Source organism: Henckelia pumila, chromosome 2 (assembly GCF_033568475.1).
Source record: "Henckelia pumila isolate YLH828 chromosome 2, ASM3356847v2, whole genome shotgun sequence".
NCBI classification, from domain to species: Eukaryota; Viridiplantae; Streptophyta; class Magnoliopsida; order Lamiales; family Gesneriaceae; genus Henckelia; species Henckelia pumila.
Window position 1 is genome coordinate 185,204,603 of NC_133121.1, and position 18,060 is coordinate 185,222,662.

Sequence of the window (18,060 nt, forward strand, 5' to 3'; positions counted from 1 at the left end):
ACGGAAACAAGAAAATCAATACTTGTGTGACCCTCAATGGTTTAGGGACTAACCGTGGGTTCACAACTCCTTCTGATTCAGGAGATGTATTTTATGCGGGCTTACCCTAATTAACCACATTCTATGCATCAACTCTTTGAACAAAATGTCAGAATTTTTTTTTCTGATTGGATGCATCGAATCATGATAAGAGCACATAGTAGCATCACACCATCACCTCATGATTTCCTAGGTATCACTGATAGTTCCTGCAAGAACCAATCGAATATGATTATAAAACAATACGGTCCCTTCATCTCACATATTCTGGTCGAATCTTCAAACATTGGTACATCGAGGATTGATCGAGATTCGATAATCATGTGAAACACATCAGAAGATACATAGTGACATCGCATGTTCAACTAAAGAAACTCTTCTTCATAAAGCACAAATTATTGCTCTGGCCAGAAACTCCATGCACTATTATCTCTTCAAATCATATAGGATATCCACGCCCATAGGCGTGCGCTGAGTACCCGACTACAATGAACTGGATCCTACACGTGTCGCAACTATACCCAATCTCACCTCTTGATGACCCTCATGGAGTCGGTAAACTATTCAAAGTGCAGCCATAACATATTATCGTAAGTGTTGTCTCGGATCATAACGAATAATGATGTACTACCATAATCACGGAATTCTCCACTTGATGAACAATAACCACTTGAAAAGTCCAAGGGAGGGTAGTTCAGTGAACTCATCAAGTCAGCACCATATTGTATGTCTAAACATTTCCATGTCTTTACCAATGAAACGTGGTACATAACATCACATATGTTAGTATCAAACGCAAGCGACCTTTATCCTTTTTTTAGGCGGCTTAATTGAATAGGAACTTGTCTAGAATATACGGTAACTTAAATATGTGTTTAATGATTGTCATCATATGTCAACCTCATATTTATTGTACTATGATATATTCAAGATCTTTATCTATGTAGCTTGCAAGGTTATACAGATAAAAAAAATTCCAGAATAAATATGAAATGTAATGTATATTAAATTAAAAATTATTTATTACACTTGAGTCAATAAAATCTCTAGCAAACAATTGGCTCGTAGAGCATCTACTCTAACAATATTACTCTTTCCCTATAGCCAACTACCCATAAACTTTAATCTCATTGTCTCGCAATGCTTCTCAGGCAATGGAACTGGCAGGGGCTTCGTTAGTGGATCAACAATGTTATCTGCAGAGCTAACTATATCGACAAATATATTTCCTCTTGCCACAATCTCCCGGATGATGTGGAACTTCCTCAGTATATGTTTGGATAACTGATGATACCTTGGATATTTTGCTTGCTCAATGATACCAGTGTTGTCGCAGTACATCGGGACTGGATCAACTCCACTAGGAATGACACCCAACTCTTGAACGAAATTCTTCATCCAAACTGCCTCTTTTGTTGAATTCGATGCATCAATGTATTCGGATTCAGTGGTTGAATCGGCTACGGTATCTTGCTTAAAACTCTTCCAAGAGACATCACCATCATTGAGCATGAATACAAAACCAGAGGTTGACTTCAAGTCATCCACGTCTTTTTGGAAGCTAGAATAAGTGTAGCCTTCCAAATTTAATTCTCTATCCCCATAAACCATGAACAAATTCTTAGTTATTCTCTTAAGAATGTCTTTCACGGCTTTCCAATTCATTGGACTGGGTGATATGAATCTAGGAAGCGCTCAAAGATTCATATTGTTCCAAGATTTTCTCTGTGATTTATAATCGAGAGTTGAAGGGTTTGGAATTCATGGGAATCAAGTTGGAGTTCTTGAAGATCATGTTGGAGGGTGTTATGGTGTTGATGAAGTCCAAAACGATCAAGAAGTTGAATAAAATATCGAAGAAAATACAAAAAGAAGGCTAAGAGGTCGAAGCAACGGCGCGCCCGTGCCACCGAATTCGCGCGCCCGCACCGTGTCATGCGATGTTGCAGCATAGAGCGCCCGCGCCGTCGCCGAAATTGAGAAGTTTGTTTTATGAAACTCATGCGTGCCCGCGCCTGCTTTCTCTCACACACACTTTGGCATGTAGTGTGTGTGCGTGGAATTTTGAGTATTTTTGATATATTTTGATATATTGTGATATTTTGAGTCTTTTAAGTTTATTAGAAAATTTTTGAAAGATATCTTGGATATCTTTAGATATTATTTTGAAATATCTTTTATTATTTTGTAGTTGTATTATAAATACAACATATACATTCATTATTAAATAGATAATTAAAGTTATTGAGTTATTGATTTTTATCAATCCTTAAAAAATTTCTCTAGAATTTTTTCAAAGCTTTGCTTTGTTTTTATCAAATCAAACTTATCAAAGTTTAATTACTTTGTGGCATTTTTCGATTGATTATCTTCGTGGGTTGTCACAGGTTCCTTTGAAGGTCCCGTTGTGATCATTTGTTTATTCCGCGAATATCTGTTGCTTGTTTCAAGTAAACTAGAGGTGGATTTTTGCAAACTTACTTGTTCAAAAGATTGGGACAACATTAAAGAGTCTTTTTGCTATTGAATTGAGGGTATGATTCGTTTATAATCGTGTTTGCTTTTCATGTATCCAAGATTCGCATCATTTGGTATCAAAGCTTAAGGTTTCATTGATTCAAGTAAGTCGTATCTTTCTATTTGTTCTTCTTATCTATTCTTCGTCCTTCTAATCCGTTCTTCGTGTTCTTCGTCCTTTTTCTTTTGTTCTTCGTTGAGTCTTTTCTTCGTCAAACTTCTGTGTCATTTTTATCAATATTATTGCCCAATTTTCGTGTCTTGTGCTACAAGTTTATCAAAAAAAAAATCAAAAAAAAAAAGAGATTTGAAATCGGTCAAAAAAAAAATAAGTGTGAAGACCGAAATTGTTGAAAAAAAAATGGGGTGGAAAAGAAAAACTTGTGGCAAAGTTCTTGTGTCTTGTGAGTCTTTAGGTACAAAATTATTTCAATCTTCATAAAGTCAATTCCTTGTTTTTTATGCAATCTACGTGAGTCGATTGACAAGTGTTTACAAGTTTTGAACTTGTGAGTTTGATACACACAAAATCACAAAGCATAAGCTATTCCATATATTTGAGTGAAACAACAAAAAGAGTGCTTGAGTGATTTTCTTTGAAGTGACTAGTGAGAATTTGTGTGAGGTAAATTTTTATTACTAACTTTTTTCTTGTAGGTACGATGTCCTAAAGAAATTATTTTTTTGATGAAGATGATGAGTATATGGAGAGTAAAAGAAGATTCTATGGGTGTGTTAGTAATAGAAGTAAGAAAAATAAAATTCCATTGTTCTATAGAGATGAGGATCCAGAGATGTATTTGGAGTGGGAAAAGAAAGTAGAGAATATATTTGATAGTCTTGATCTATCTGAAGCTAAGAAGGTTAAACTTGTCATAAAAGAGTTTACCGACTATGCCTGCACTTGGTGGGATAGATTGGATGAGAATAGGGAGAGACGTGAAATGAGTCCTGGGATGAGTTGAAAAGAGTGATGAGGAAACGCTTTGCTCCTAATCACTATGAGAGGAGAAGTGGAGTTCCAAAACATGATTATCAAGGTACATCTAAACTTTCAAATTCTAGTACTTGTGATATTGTATGCTTATGGTGTTCTAAAAACAATGAGCATAATATGAGTCAATGTTTAAAGAATGTTGTGATGAATGTGGCGGATTCTCAAGTAGATGTTGAATCTAATGTTGTAGTTGATAATGAATTAAAAGTTGAAGTTGAGAAACATAAGGATAAAATTTCATTGGTTGATGATGTTAGTGTTGGAGCATATGAAGTGGTAGGTGAGTTTTCAAGTGTTGAAGAGTCATCTAATATTATTGTGGTAGATGACAGTTCTATTGATGTTCATAGTGGAACTAGTAATTTGTTGGATGAGTCGTCTAATCGTTCTATTACTTCATTGCAATTTAATCCAAAAGAATTTTTTGAGGATCAATTGAAATTTGAAAAATTGAGTGATATGACTGAAATAAAGAATAATGAAAAAATTGAGATAGCCATGGAAAAAAAAGGAAAAAAAAATTTAGAGGCCGAAATAAAAAGAGTGCAAAAGAGTGAGATGACATTTGAGAGAAAAAAAGAGAGGAAAGAGTCCAATAAAAAAAGAAAATATTGAGGTCCAAAATTATGAGGTTGAAAATTTAGTGCAAATGAATAAAATTCATAAAATACTTTTGTACAAAGAGGTTTTATCTCATTATCATGATTTAGCCGGTTCAATCCCGAGCAGCGTTTGTTCTTTTTTGCTGGATTTTGGAGATGTTTTGATGAAGAAGCAAAGGAGATACAACACTAAAAGGCTTAACATGTTGGATCCATGTCAAGGTGAGGTTGTAGGTTTGAAGGTTGTTCCTTTTGTGAGGTATGAAGTAGATTTAATTCAAGGGTACAAATTCAATACCAACATTCAAAGGTATGACCTCAATTCTCAATTGTTTGGATTTAAATACTTTGATGGGAGAATTGTGAATGTGCCATATATGGAATGTGTTGTGATTCTTGATCTCGAGGTGTTTGAATCGTGGTATGTTATGAGATTGAGTGATTTGGTTTATGTTGATATGTGCGAGTGTTGCATGAATAGCATAGGTGAGAAGTCCTATTTGCTTGAGTGGCTAGTAATGACTTTTGGGTTAGCTAATGTGCATAATACTTTCATCATGAGATTGATGTGTTATATTCTGCATGCATCTAGAGGTAAATTTATTGTGTTATACTTTGATTATATCTTAGTATATGTCAAAACTTTGAATAAGCATGTCGAATATTTGATACTTGTGGTTTCAACACAAAGAGATGAGAGTTTTTGTGAAAGTTTGAAAGATAATGTGTTGTGTAAAAGAAAATTTGCTTTACTTGTGGATGATGAGAGTCTTCAAGGATTTCGAATTATTAGTGAAGATTTGATTAAGTACCAACGAGGTAAAAAAAATGTGGTAGTTACTACACTATCACAAAGGTATGAGTTTTTATCTCTTTTGGTTACGTGGTTCTTATGGTTTGAAAAATACTTGTGCAGTGTTCATGATAAATTTTATGTGAGCAAGTATTTGTTTAGAGAAAATAAGTTGTTCTTTATATGTTCGTCGTTTCATTATTTGCTTGATGAAAGGATATTTTGTCTTGAGATTGAAGTGTAATTTTGAGAGATCCAAAAGAATGAGTCTAATGGATGAATATTTGTTATGGTTACACATGAAGAGATATGCCGAGTGGAGTTGTGAGTGACATATTGCATGTGAAGTATTTCTTATTCCTAGAAAACAATGGTTTTACTTAACTATGAACTTTGTGTTGGTGTTAACTAGGTCTAAGAAGGGGAGGAATTTAGTGTATGTATTGCTTAACGGAATTTCAATCATGTTTATGCATGTGAGTGGCTATAAGGTATTTAGTTTAAGTATGAGAAATTTCGTGAGTCTTGATATGATTTTGAGTGAGCAATGTATACTAGTGCACGTGAAAATTAATTTTAAAGTTTCTAATTCTTGCTTGGTTTTTGTAGATAAGGGGCAAGATTTGAGGACAAATCTTTTTGAAGAAGGGGAGTCTGATATGAATCAGGAGGCGCTCGAAGATTCGTATTGTTCCAAGATTTGCTCCGTGATTTACAATCGAGAGTTGAAGGGTTTGGAATTCATGGGAAACAAGTTGGAGTTCTTGAAGATCATGTTGGAGGGTGTTATTGTGTTGATAAAGTTCAAAACGATCAAGAAGTTGAAGAAAATATCGACGAAAATACAAAAAGAAGGCTAAGAGGTCGAAGCAACGGCACACCCGTGCCACCGAATTCGTGCGCCCGCGCCGTGTCATGCGATGTTGCAGCCCGCCCGCGCCACTATCATAGCGTGCCCGCGCCGTCGCCGAAATTGAGAAGTTTGTTTTACGAAACTCATGCGCGCCCGCGCCTGATTTCTCTCACACACACTTTGACTTGTAGTGTGTGCGCGTGGAATTTTGAGTATTTTTTTTTTATATTTTGATATATTGTGATATGTTGAGTCTTTTAAGTTTATGAGGAAACTTTTGGAAGATATCTTTAGATATTATTTTACGATATCTTTTATTATTTTATAGTTGTATTATAAATACAGCATATACATTCATTATTGAATAGATAATTGAAGTTATTGAATTGTTGATTTTTATCAATCCTTAAAAATTTTCTCTAGAATTTTTTCAAAGATTTGCTTTGTTTTTATCTAATCAAACTTATCAAAGTTTAATTACTTTGTGGCGTTTTTCAATTGATTATCTTCGTGGGTTGTCAAAGACAGTTTCTTTTGAAGGTCCCGTTGTGATCAGTTGTTTATTCCGTGAATATCTGTTGCTAGTTTCAAGTAAACTAGGGGTATATTTTTGCAAACTTACTTGTTTAAAAGATTGAGACAACGTTAAAGAATCTTTTTGCTATTGAATTGATGATACGATTCGTTTATAATCATGTTTGCTTTACATGCATCCAAGATTCGCATCACTGGGGTTCGCCTAATAGCGACTTGTGTCATGCACTCAGAGCATATGATACATCAGTTCTTGTCGATATCATATTATACATTATGCTACCAATTGCAGACGCATAGGGGACACGTGTCATTGTCTCTATTTCCTTCGTCAAGGACACTGATTTGGATAGAGTATTACCAAGACTCATTGGTAGATGTCCTCTCTTGGATTCATTCATAGAGAGCCTCTTTAGTATGGTATCGATATATGTAGCTTGGGTGAGCCCCAATGTCCTCTTTGATCCATCCCTATAGATTTTTAATCCCAGTACATAGGAAGCTTTACCCATATCTTTCATGAAAAACTTACTCGTTAACTACACTTTAGTTGATTACAGTAATCCTACATCATTCTCAATGAGGAGGATATTATCAACATATAGAATTAGAAATGTTACTGCACTCCTACCGGCTTTCTTGTATACACACGGTTCCTCAGGATTTTTCACAAAACCAAACTCTTTGATAGTGCTATCAAATATGAGGTTCCAACTCCTCGATCCTTGTTTGAGACCGTATATGGATCTTTGAAGCTTAGATATTATGGTTGCTTCCCACTGATGTGAATTCTTCAGGTTAAGACATGCAAATCTCTTCCTTAATATCTTCATTAAAGAACAATTTCTTCACATCCATTTGTTATATTTCATAGTCACACCATGCTGCTATAACTAGTAGTATCCTAATAAACTCGAACATAACGACTGGTGAAAAGGTTTTCTCGCAGTCAACTTCTTGTCTTTGAGTGTCCTTTTGCAACCAATCTTGCTTTGAAGGTCAAAACATTCCCATCCACTTCAAGTTTTATTTTGTAGATCCATTTGAATCCTATGGGTACAATTTCCTTAGGTGGGTCCAATAATGACCAAACTTGATTGAAATAAATTGAGTCCATCTCAGACTGCATGGATTCAAGATATTTAGTTGATTCTGCATCCGATATTACTTCCTTGAAATTCCTTGGACCACATCCATGGTTAGTTTCATATGGCCTTCTTCATGAAGCAGAGTGTATCTAGTAGACGGTCTAATAGCTCTCTCAAACCTCTTTGGTGCGTGTATCTCATCGACTGGTTGTTGAGGTTCGGGTTTTATTTCTACTGTAGTGGGCATTTCTCGAACCTCTTCGAGATCTATCATATCATCTTTTCTATATAATAGAAATTTCTTCAGTGAGAAGATGACATTTCTTGAAACAAACAACTTTGTTTCTTTTGGATGATAAAAATAATATCCAACAATTCTTTGGATATCCCACAAAATAGCATAAAGTGGATCTACTATTCAACTTATCTTCCACTGTCTGTTTCACGTAAGAAATACATCTCCATATCGTCAAGTAAGAGTATTTGGGAGGTTTTCCCATCCATATCTCATATGGTGTTTTATCCACTGCCTTTGTATGAACAATATTTATTTGACGCGGTTTCAAGCGTGTATCCCCAAAATGAAGGAGGCAATTTAGTGAATCCAATCATTGATTGAACCATTCATGTCCATCAATGTTCGATTACAACGTTCTGACACACCATTCAATTGAGGTATTCCTGGCGGAGTCCACTAATTAAGTATTTGAACTCCTATTCATTCATCCATATTTTACGAAGATAACTAACCTAAATTGCTACATTAGTCTATTTCAATCACTATGGGAACAAGGGCATCACATCACGTATACCACAAAGGGAAGACGACATTTCAACAAATATGGGATGCATTTTGAATTTTCCATTTGAAAGGATATGGATTTTTTTTGGACATAAAAGGGGTATGGATTTGAAATGTTGTCTATTGACAAAGATTTGAAATAACAATGGAGTACTGGAATTTGTTCAAATTGCCGAGAGACCACTATAATTCATGGCAATCCAATTTATATTACTCGCGCTTCATTTAATGTACGATAATATAATTATTCACAAAACAGAGTATTAACCTGAAATTTTTTGAATTTTAAAATAATAAAAATTATTATCTAGTGGATTAAAAATCAAAGATGGAAATTTCAAATAACTTGAAATGTTTTCTTTTGGCAAAGATTTAATTCCCTGGAATTAATAGTGCAAATATGAGTCATATCTAGGACTAGCTAGGAAGACAAGAGTATCTATCTTTCACATGATCACATATATCTGTGATTTTTTGCATGAAATAATGGGTCCATCAATTTCATTTCAATGACAATCATTCACAGACATATTACAAACCGTGAACGTGACAAAATATTTATAAAATATGAATGACTTATATGATCAATAGCAATTTTGAGCCGAGAAATTAAAATGAAGTTTTGACAGTGGAGAATTGCTAAAATCCGGAGACTCCTGAAACATCCAGAGAATTAAAGAATGCCCCACAAGCTGTAACGTATTACGTACGTACTCAATCAATTAGTAATAGTAATAGTAATAGTAATAGTAATAGTAACAGTTGTTGGATGTCCTAAAAATATACGAGTATCTCAGAAATTAATTATATTGATGGAAGTTACATCGAAAGTAAACCTTCCGGTGTTGAATATGTCTACATATTTCCACATCCTCCATTCTATGTCAATGTAAAAATTTCCATTTACGTAAAATAAAATTTTAAAAACATTAAATTAGGATATATATAGGTATCAAAAGTAGACCAAGATTGTAGAATTGAATTTATATTATTGTAATTTGTGACAGATAAATAGTATAGTTTTGGTCTTTAGATTTGTATTTTGTTTAACTTTTTAGTCTTATTAACGGTGAATTTGCATTTGTTGTGCGTGTATATATATATTTCACTTTTTGGTTCTCAATTAATTTATATATATATATATATTTCAGGAAGATACGATATATTTCGGTAAAAAAAACGTATATAAAAGTAACAAAATTAAAAATAAAAATTTACTGTAACAGAATCAAAATAAAAAAAAAATGAAACTTACATGAATAAAAATACAAATTTATTGTACTTAACAAGACTAAATGCGAAATAAGTGTTTCTCATTCCAGACGTATGCAAGGATTTAAGAAATACTTCATTAAAACTTTCTCCATATAATAAAATATACATGTTATCATAGTTTTATTACTTTGATATGACAAGGGGGTGACTACAGATCAATTGAGGGGCCTGTTATTTCACCCAAAAAGAATAATGAGATTGATACCAACTTATCTAGATGAAAAGAAGAGACAATGGAAATCCATTAGGAAAACATACTTCTCTTGGAAAGGTGAAAAATATATCGAAGAATGGACATTGATAATCCCACAAGATCCTCCAATAATATGTTGAGTTGAATAACATACAATTGCGCAAATAGGTTTAATTTCTTGTTTAGGAGGATCTTATTTAGATGGTTTAACGTTTTGATCAACTAACTAATTCCACTAATGCGTGTCGGAGAGGGTAGAGTCTATGCTAGCACATGAACACTGTTAATGTGCTACATCCAACAGTTGTTTTTTATTATTATTATTATTATTTTTCATTTCAAATGTTCACATGACCATCTGAAATACAAAAAAAAGGTCGTTGGATCTCCATATGAGCAGTGCCCATGTGGTAGCATAGACTGTTCCGTCGGGAAGATGTGCAGCAGTGCAGGGACACTACGCGTATCCTTCGGAAAATAAGATATGCAGTATGACTGGATGAGTGAAATTAATATAACCGAGACAAGAGTTGGAACTTTTTTTTAAGATACTAGTGTCTTGCATGCACTGATAACAGGAGTTCATTTACCAAGAAACAATGATGTGGATTTTAAACTTCGATATCTGACGAACGAATGGACTTAAATTATGTAAACATTGTCGGGCTACCACCACTTACCATTGACGGTTTAACGGTAGGTAGATGATCGTCTGACTCCATCTCCATTTTAATTAGTTTAAAGATTCAAAATTGCTATTATATATAATTTATAAATATGAATTTTTAGATGTTAATCATGAAATATATTAGTTATTACGATAATCTATTTTGTGACATAAATTGGGCTTAGTCATGCCTCGAAATTGGAACTCGAAATTGGTCAACAACATTCTCGAAAAGTTAATGTAAAATTACAATTTTGTTTATGTAACTTACATATTTTTCATTAACTAAGAAATTGCACATGTTACATGCGAGTAATTAACCATTAAAAATATGAGTAAAAAATTTATATAATATTAATGGTGGATTAACAAAGAAGAAGATGAAGAGTTTCATTAACACATGATATGAAGAAAACGAGTGGTACAATATAAAATTTACAATTTAAAGTGGTATATTTATATGGGAGAGTGTTATTCCTACTTCAAAAATTGTTTTTCTCACTCCATTTGTATTATTTAATTTCTCGACTTACAAATTTTCCCCACTTAGTTACCATCATAATTACAATGTCCATTAACTTTTCCTAGTCAAGTTTCAAGATTTTAGTTTCAGGGTTTCTATTTCTTCACACTTACTCTCACTTGTTTTTTTTTAAAAATATAGTATATTATATTTTACTGTGGGAAAAAATCACCGCTTCAAAATTTAGAGATTATCAATAAATTAGATCAAATAATTAAATTGATTATTTAAAAAAAATATCGAAGGAAATTATTATTACGATTTATATAATTTTCTGTGAACGATAATTATATATTTCTCTTTGAGCCTTTCATTTTATTATTATTTTTGCTTTCAATATAATTTCTTGGAATGAGATTCACTTCTCATATAATAAAAGATATTGTGATTTTTTCAAAAAATATTATACAAAAGTTTTGGTGGTATATGAGATTTTTGTTTAAAATTCAACCTAATTAATGATATGTGCGAGATTATGTGATAAACTTAAATTAAAATTAGATTTCTCGTATACTCGTATGGTAAATTTTTTTAAAGAATTAATCCAGTTTTAATTTTTTTAAATTCTGAATTAGTCCAATTTTTGAGCAAGAATTATATTTATTTTTAAAATTATTCTTTGGAACGTTTTATCTCATTTAAATTGATTTTTAATTTAAAATTTATATCTTGATAGGTATATGAGTGGATTATTGTAATATTACGTAAATATTTTCATATATTACTTTACTATAAAATAAAGTTTCAGTAAACAAGAACTTCCAAATATTGGATGGTGTATTTTTTTTTTTTTAATTTTGAAAAGATGGATCGGATGGTGTACTTTAGAAAAAAAAAAATTTAAAGGAAAGAAGACGTAGAAAGAGAAATGGGAAAATTGGAAATGATATGATTGAAATCTTGTAAATAGAATAGGAAAGTTAATATATTAATGACATTTTAGTAAAATAAAAAAATGAGTAATTAAGTGAGGGTAAATTTGTAAGTAAAGAAGAGAAAATATTAGTAATGGAATGGGAGAAGAGTGAGAATAACACTCTCCATTTATATGTATGTTAGATATTGTTCATTTTATTGGTCAATTTATGATCTTATAAGTCCAGTAATTTGTATCTAATTCTCTACTTTAGTCTATTTCATGAAAGTGCTGACGTGATACCTGAAAATGATAATGTATCGTTAGAACTGCGAACTAACCGATGATAGAAAAAATATAAAACACCTGCAAATCAATGGACCAAATATACATTTTTTTTAAATTTTATTATAAAATTCTAAAATTATTTTCACAAATATATAATTATTTACCTTACATTCAAAGTATTATATATGTATTTTTATAAATTTAACAATAAAAATATCTTATAATACAAAATACATCAATATTTTAAATTATTTAAAATAAATTTATTCAAATACTTTACCAACTTATTATTAAAATTAGTCATGTTTATAAGTTCTAGGATTTTATATAATCCACTTTTAATAATTTTAGCTGAATACCATCTAAAACCAATATATCAAACTGATTCTAGAATAGTAAAATATTCGTATCAGGGGTGGGTGATGAAGCCCAATCCATCCCCCACTTATTTTCTCAAGCCCAATAAATCTATATATGCACATTTTAAAATTTATTATTATAGAGACTTCTGTACAATACAGTCGTTGGTTTTTTTAATTTATTTTCTCCTATTGGCATTATTATGTTTTATATGAATTTTATTATGGTAGTTAATGTTTCTTTCATTCTATCGGGCAACTGCACTTCTTCTCTTCCAAAAGAGTGATTGTGTTTATGTTGGGCTGCTGGAAAAAAAAGGGGAACATTAAAGTTTCTAAAATGATTAGGAGTTGAAATATATTTGATAAACCAACAGCCCCTACAAGCAGTGGCGTATGGTATGTATGGGCTTGGCTGGGCTTGACCCACAAATTTTTATATATATATAGGTGTATAGTCCACAATTTTACCAAAGCCCACCCAATTATTTTATCCTACCTAACCCTATTTTAACACTTTAATTTTCTGCGTTAAAAAAATTAATCAGATTCCCTTCTCTTCAAGTTTATCTCGGTAAAAACAATTCATCGCCCACTTTGTGACTCATGAGTTGATTCATCTCCACTCATCTTTGCAGTCTGCATTAAGTCCTTCCTCTTTCATATTAAATCAAGTGACAAATCACAAAAGGTATTTTTATTTTTTTGAAAAAAATTGACAATAGATATATAGTTGAATGCACTAGTTTATTTGTTTTTATTGTTAATTGTAGTTATTTGATCGTTGATATTGCATATTTTGGTTGTGATTAAAATTTACATAGCTTTTTTTTTTATAATTTTCATATGTAAGATTTGAAATTTTAATTTTTTTATAGCAGTAGACATTGCTTCATAATTTAGAATTTATAAATGCATCTTTTATTAAATCCTTGTGAATTTTTTTGTTCCATTAATAGTATGTTTATAGGTGAAATAAATTGATGAGCTGGGAAATAAATAGATCCCTAGCTTAATTTTTTTGATCTCTTGAAAAATCGAAGGTTGCAACTAAAGTAATATTTTATTTAAGTTACATCTCTTTTGGCATAAATTGTATTTTTTTCGTTTATGCATACACTATCATTATTAACGTTTGAACTTTTGGCTAATATTTATCCAGATTTTGATGATTTTATGAAGAGAAACTTGTTGTTTGCACTTCGATTTTATGTTATGTTGAAAATATTGTAGTGATTTATAGCTTAAAATTTTAATTTTCGAGCCCCCTTGTTTCAAATTCCTAGCTACGCCCCTGCCTACAAGCACATTATTTCTATCTCAATTCTGTGGCTGAGATATCGAACCAAAATACCGATTTTTTGGGATACGGTAACGAAATTTTTTTGATATATAGACATTTTTTTGGTATCTATATGGTATCAGTATGAATTTTTTCCATATCAAAATTTCAGAATTTCGATATCATTAACGGTATGAATTTTTTTCATATCAATATTTTTGATATGGTATACCGAAAACCCAACCCATTATTCTCATGTTTTTTCATACGCAATTTCTTTTTTCCTTCTCGTTTGCTTAAATATATATATTTAATTAAAACGAGCTCAAATATTGGGTGTTTCTTAAATGTGAATTTTGAGGTTTTTTTAGACAATATATATGATGGCTATTGTATCGCAAAGTTAATGGTATAAATTAAACACACCTCTATCAGACTATCACTAGTTCATGCATGCACTTTTGGTTGTTGAGATTGAAGGTGTTTTTTTGTTGGTAATTTGTCATTATTTGGGGGCGTGAGTAAAAGGGAAGGGATGAAGCTTTAATTCATAACTTCCATGGTTCCTGAATTAAATCCCAAAATTGTGATCTTTATGAATGAAATAGATCATATATGATGAGTGGTGATTGTTAACTATAAAAATTTAAAATATCGATTAAACATATCTCATGTTTTTTTTATGTGTTCTTGTTGATGACTGTTAGGATCGATTTTTAATTCCCTCAATGATATTTCGTGGGTGGGTTAGCAAACGATGTAACTATTTTTAATTTAACATGTTCAGTCGAGTAAACTTTATGATACATAACGGAAATAACCCGAACTCATGAGCAGCGGATATTTACGAAACTCTTGGGGCCTTCCGAAATCTGTTCGTTCTTTCCGATGTGATACTCGTGACCAAATTCACGATATAATAAGAAAAATATACTTATAAATTTCTTGTACCTACTAAAAAAATAAAAAAATAAATATTTTTAATTCCAATGTTTTGCTAAATCTCGGTTCTCATATTATACTTATATTAAGGCTTTTCAAATAAATTTTGCATTTAAAGAAACTTATTATTTTTTTAAGTAGTATTATTTTAAAAATAATGATTCATCTTAATCGTCATATTAATGTGGAGTTATTAGTGTTTAAAATTTGTAACCGGTTCTGTAAATTCATGTTCATTATGATATTAATTTCTTATTTTTAATTGAAAGCTTTTATGTTTGTCTTGGGTATAAATTCTTGCACAAAATAAAGTAGAAACCTCATGCTTCTATTCTATAGATTTATTTATTTTTATTTACAAGAAAATACATTAACTTGTGGGAATATATACATACATATATATATATATATATATATATTATTAGCCTATTTGTATATATAGTTAAATTCACATTTATTAGAATTATTAGTTAGTCTTCAAGTCATAATTTAATTATATCCTAAATAGTCATTAAATTTTCCTAACTTTTCCTCTACCCACTAATTTACGTTTTTAATATTATTTAATATTGTTTGCCCTATAAAATCACCAAAACTTTCGTTCATTTTTCTACATATATTTTCGAAATTAAGGTTGCAGTTAGGGAAGATAATTGGCTAAGGAATTGGCTCGAGAATCAAGCCTAGGAATTTGGAAAGAAAGGTGGTTAAAGAAAAATCCATTGATCTGCCAATTTTGGGAAAACAAGAGGGTGAATTTTCGAGATTTACTTCTAACATTTTTGCTCCAAGCTTCGATTATTTGTGATATTGATTTTCGCATGCAACAAATCGGTAAGTGGTTTTTTGTTTTTTTAAGCCATCTTTGTTTCAATTCGATGGAAATCATTGAGTCTTGTTTCTATTGGACTCTTTTTGTTTATTTTGATTCTATAAGCATTATTCTAAGAAACTATCGAAATCTTTGTTTGGGCTTATTCTTGTTTGAAATCACCAAGTATCCGTTTCAAGTTTTGATCGTACACGGTTTGTTTCATGTCATTTGATTCCGTATATGTTTCGTTCCACATGAATCCCTTGTTATGCTTCATTTTTGAAGTACCTTATGATTCGTTATGCATTCCTTTGCTAAGCCTTTGTTCAGATTCATTCTGTCCTTTTCGTTCCAATTGATACCCATGTGATATGTTCGTTTGTGATGATTCTGATTTGAATAACAGCGCATTGGAAAAATTCTGTGAGGGAAAAGGCCCCAGAGGGAGCCTGTCTACGGGAAAAAGCCCAGAGGGAGCCCATGCGTGGGAAAAGGCCCCAGAGGGAGCCCAAAACCAGTAAAAGCCCATGGTCATTATGATAATATATGAATAACAGTACTTTGTATACGTTTATGCTCAGTTTATGATATGTTTTTATGCCTTGTTTCGGATTCTGTTTGTTCATTGTCGTGACCCATGTTGCGACATTCTTTGAGACATGTCACCTTTGAACTCTTGTTATATATTTATTTCGATATTATGGTGTACGATTGGCCCTCACAAGCTGAGTGTGTCTCAAAACACTCACCCCCTGTAGCGACCCTACCCGGATCCGCTACCTAATTAGAGTTAAGAGCATAATTAAACATGCATTAAATAAATCGCTGCGGAAGACTTAAATAAAAACAGACCGGCAGAATACAACCGGTTAAATAAATTCGATTTATACAACCAAATCGAATAAATAGCCTAAAGGAAAAACCTACAGCTAATCCTGCTGTCTTCACTGATCACTGGCTACTCCAAGCTCCTGGTGCTCTACCCTGCACCTACATCTGCCCCATCGAATGGGGTGTCCAGATACACAAAAAGACTTGACGTGAGCTCTAAGCTCAATACGAAAGCACTGGGTAAAACATACTAATATGATGCATGCAAATGATAGGGTATCCATATCTGGGATAACTATATATAACTGCTCAGTAATGGCGCCTAGGACATGAGTGGTACAACCCGGGGAGCAAACCCTGCGTACACTGCTCATTCCTACAGGACGTGGACCGTGTCCCCCGATGCTAGCCACCCATGACCCGTCAGTCAATAGGCCCTAGACATCAACCATCCAAACAGGGCTGAGCGGCCCTATATGGCTCATCTCACAAGATGGACAGACACAATATGATATGCACATGCTGCATAATAATATGACACATAAATGCAACATATAAGCATGCAAACCCGCTGACTATCTCAGTCTGTACTTACGTACCTTGCTATAGGCAGTTCCTAGCAGTCCCACTCTAGGTTCCAAGCCTATATCAGCTCTACAATGCAAATACTCATGCATCAATAATTAAGCTCTAAAACCCTTAACTAAGCTATTGCATACTCCTAAATAATTTAAGGAGACCATAGCTATACCTGCGTTTGTCGTCAGCCCACTGATGGCGACTATCCCGCAACTAGGGGTACACCCCTGCTGCAGCTCCACAGCCTCGAGCACTGTTCCGCTACACGAGCACTGCTCCGCTACTATGTCAGACACTGTCCGACTATACTAAAATATGTTCCTTACTCCAACTCTAAAATAAGAGTACCCAAAGCCCTAAAATAGAGCCACGAGGGCGAAGGAGAGGAATTCGGTGCGCTTTGAAATGAAGCCCTCGCACCTATATTTATAGACAACGATCGGAAGCTCCGTTTCTGATCGGAATCTCCGAACGTGCAGATCGGAAGCTCCGTTCCTCCGATCGGAAGCTCCGATGCCACGTGTCAATCTCAACCACATGCAACCACACACCTGTCACCGACAGTCGATCGGAAGCTCCGATCGCTGATCGGAAGATCCGATCTCCTTGCTTCCGATGTGGTTCCGATGTCACCAAGATCGGAAGCTCCGATCCGGGATCGGTGGTTCCGATCCCACTCGAGTCTTGGGGCCTTCTAAGCCATTTTCGAGTGTCCTTGATCCATTTATGAACTCTGTTAACCCTTCTGGAATTTCCTTAATCATGTTTTACTTAATCTAAACATGATTACACGATTAATATACTCATTAATCGCTAATTCTGGATACGGGTTACTACATTCTCCCCCCCTTAAAAGATTTTGTCCTCGAAATCTAGGGTAAAACCTCGAGAACGTACAAGAAACCCTTGCTCGAGTGTCTGGTCGAAATATTCTCTGACATACTCAGACTCTCGTCGAATTCTCTGCAAGCTTCATTAATGCTGAACTGCATTAACATTTTCCCATCTGAAAATTTCTGCGCTACTTGATGACAACCAATATTCCTTGACACTAACGTATCACAGCACTGATACGTACTCTGTCGTAACCACGATCTCACTGATCACGAAGGATGCAAACACCCATTTGATCAAGATTATCGTCTCAAAAAAAATCTTATACTGACGAAGACCAAGTCATAACTTGACTGGTTTACGACAATCGTCGAATTGCTAATCAATTCTAA

The 18,060-nt window shown here is 33.1% G+C and overlaps 1 long non-coding RNA gene across 1 annotated transcript; it reads left to right on the forward strand.

Annotated features, from left to right (window-relative positions):
- The first annotated feature begins 12,950 nt into the window (after positions 1-12,950).
- Positions 12,951-16,132, forward strand: LOC140885514 (uncharacterized). Its single transcript, XR_012150976.1, has 2 exons — positions 12,951-13,077; positions 15,831-16,132. It is a non-coding gene; the product is annotated as an uncharacterized lncRNA (long non-coding RNA).
- The last annotated feature ends 1,928 nt before the right edge of the window (positions 16,133-18,060 follow it).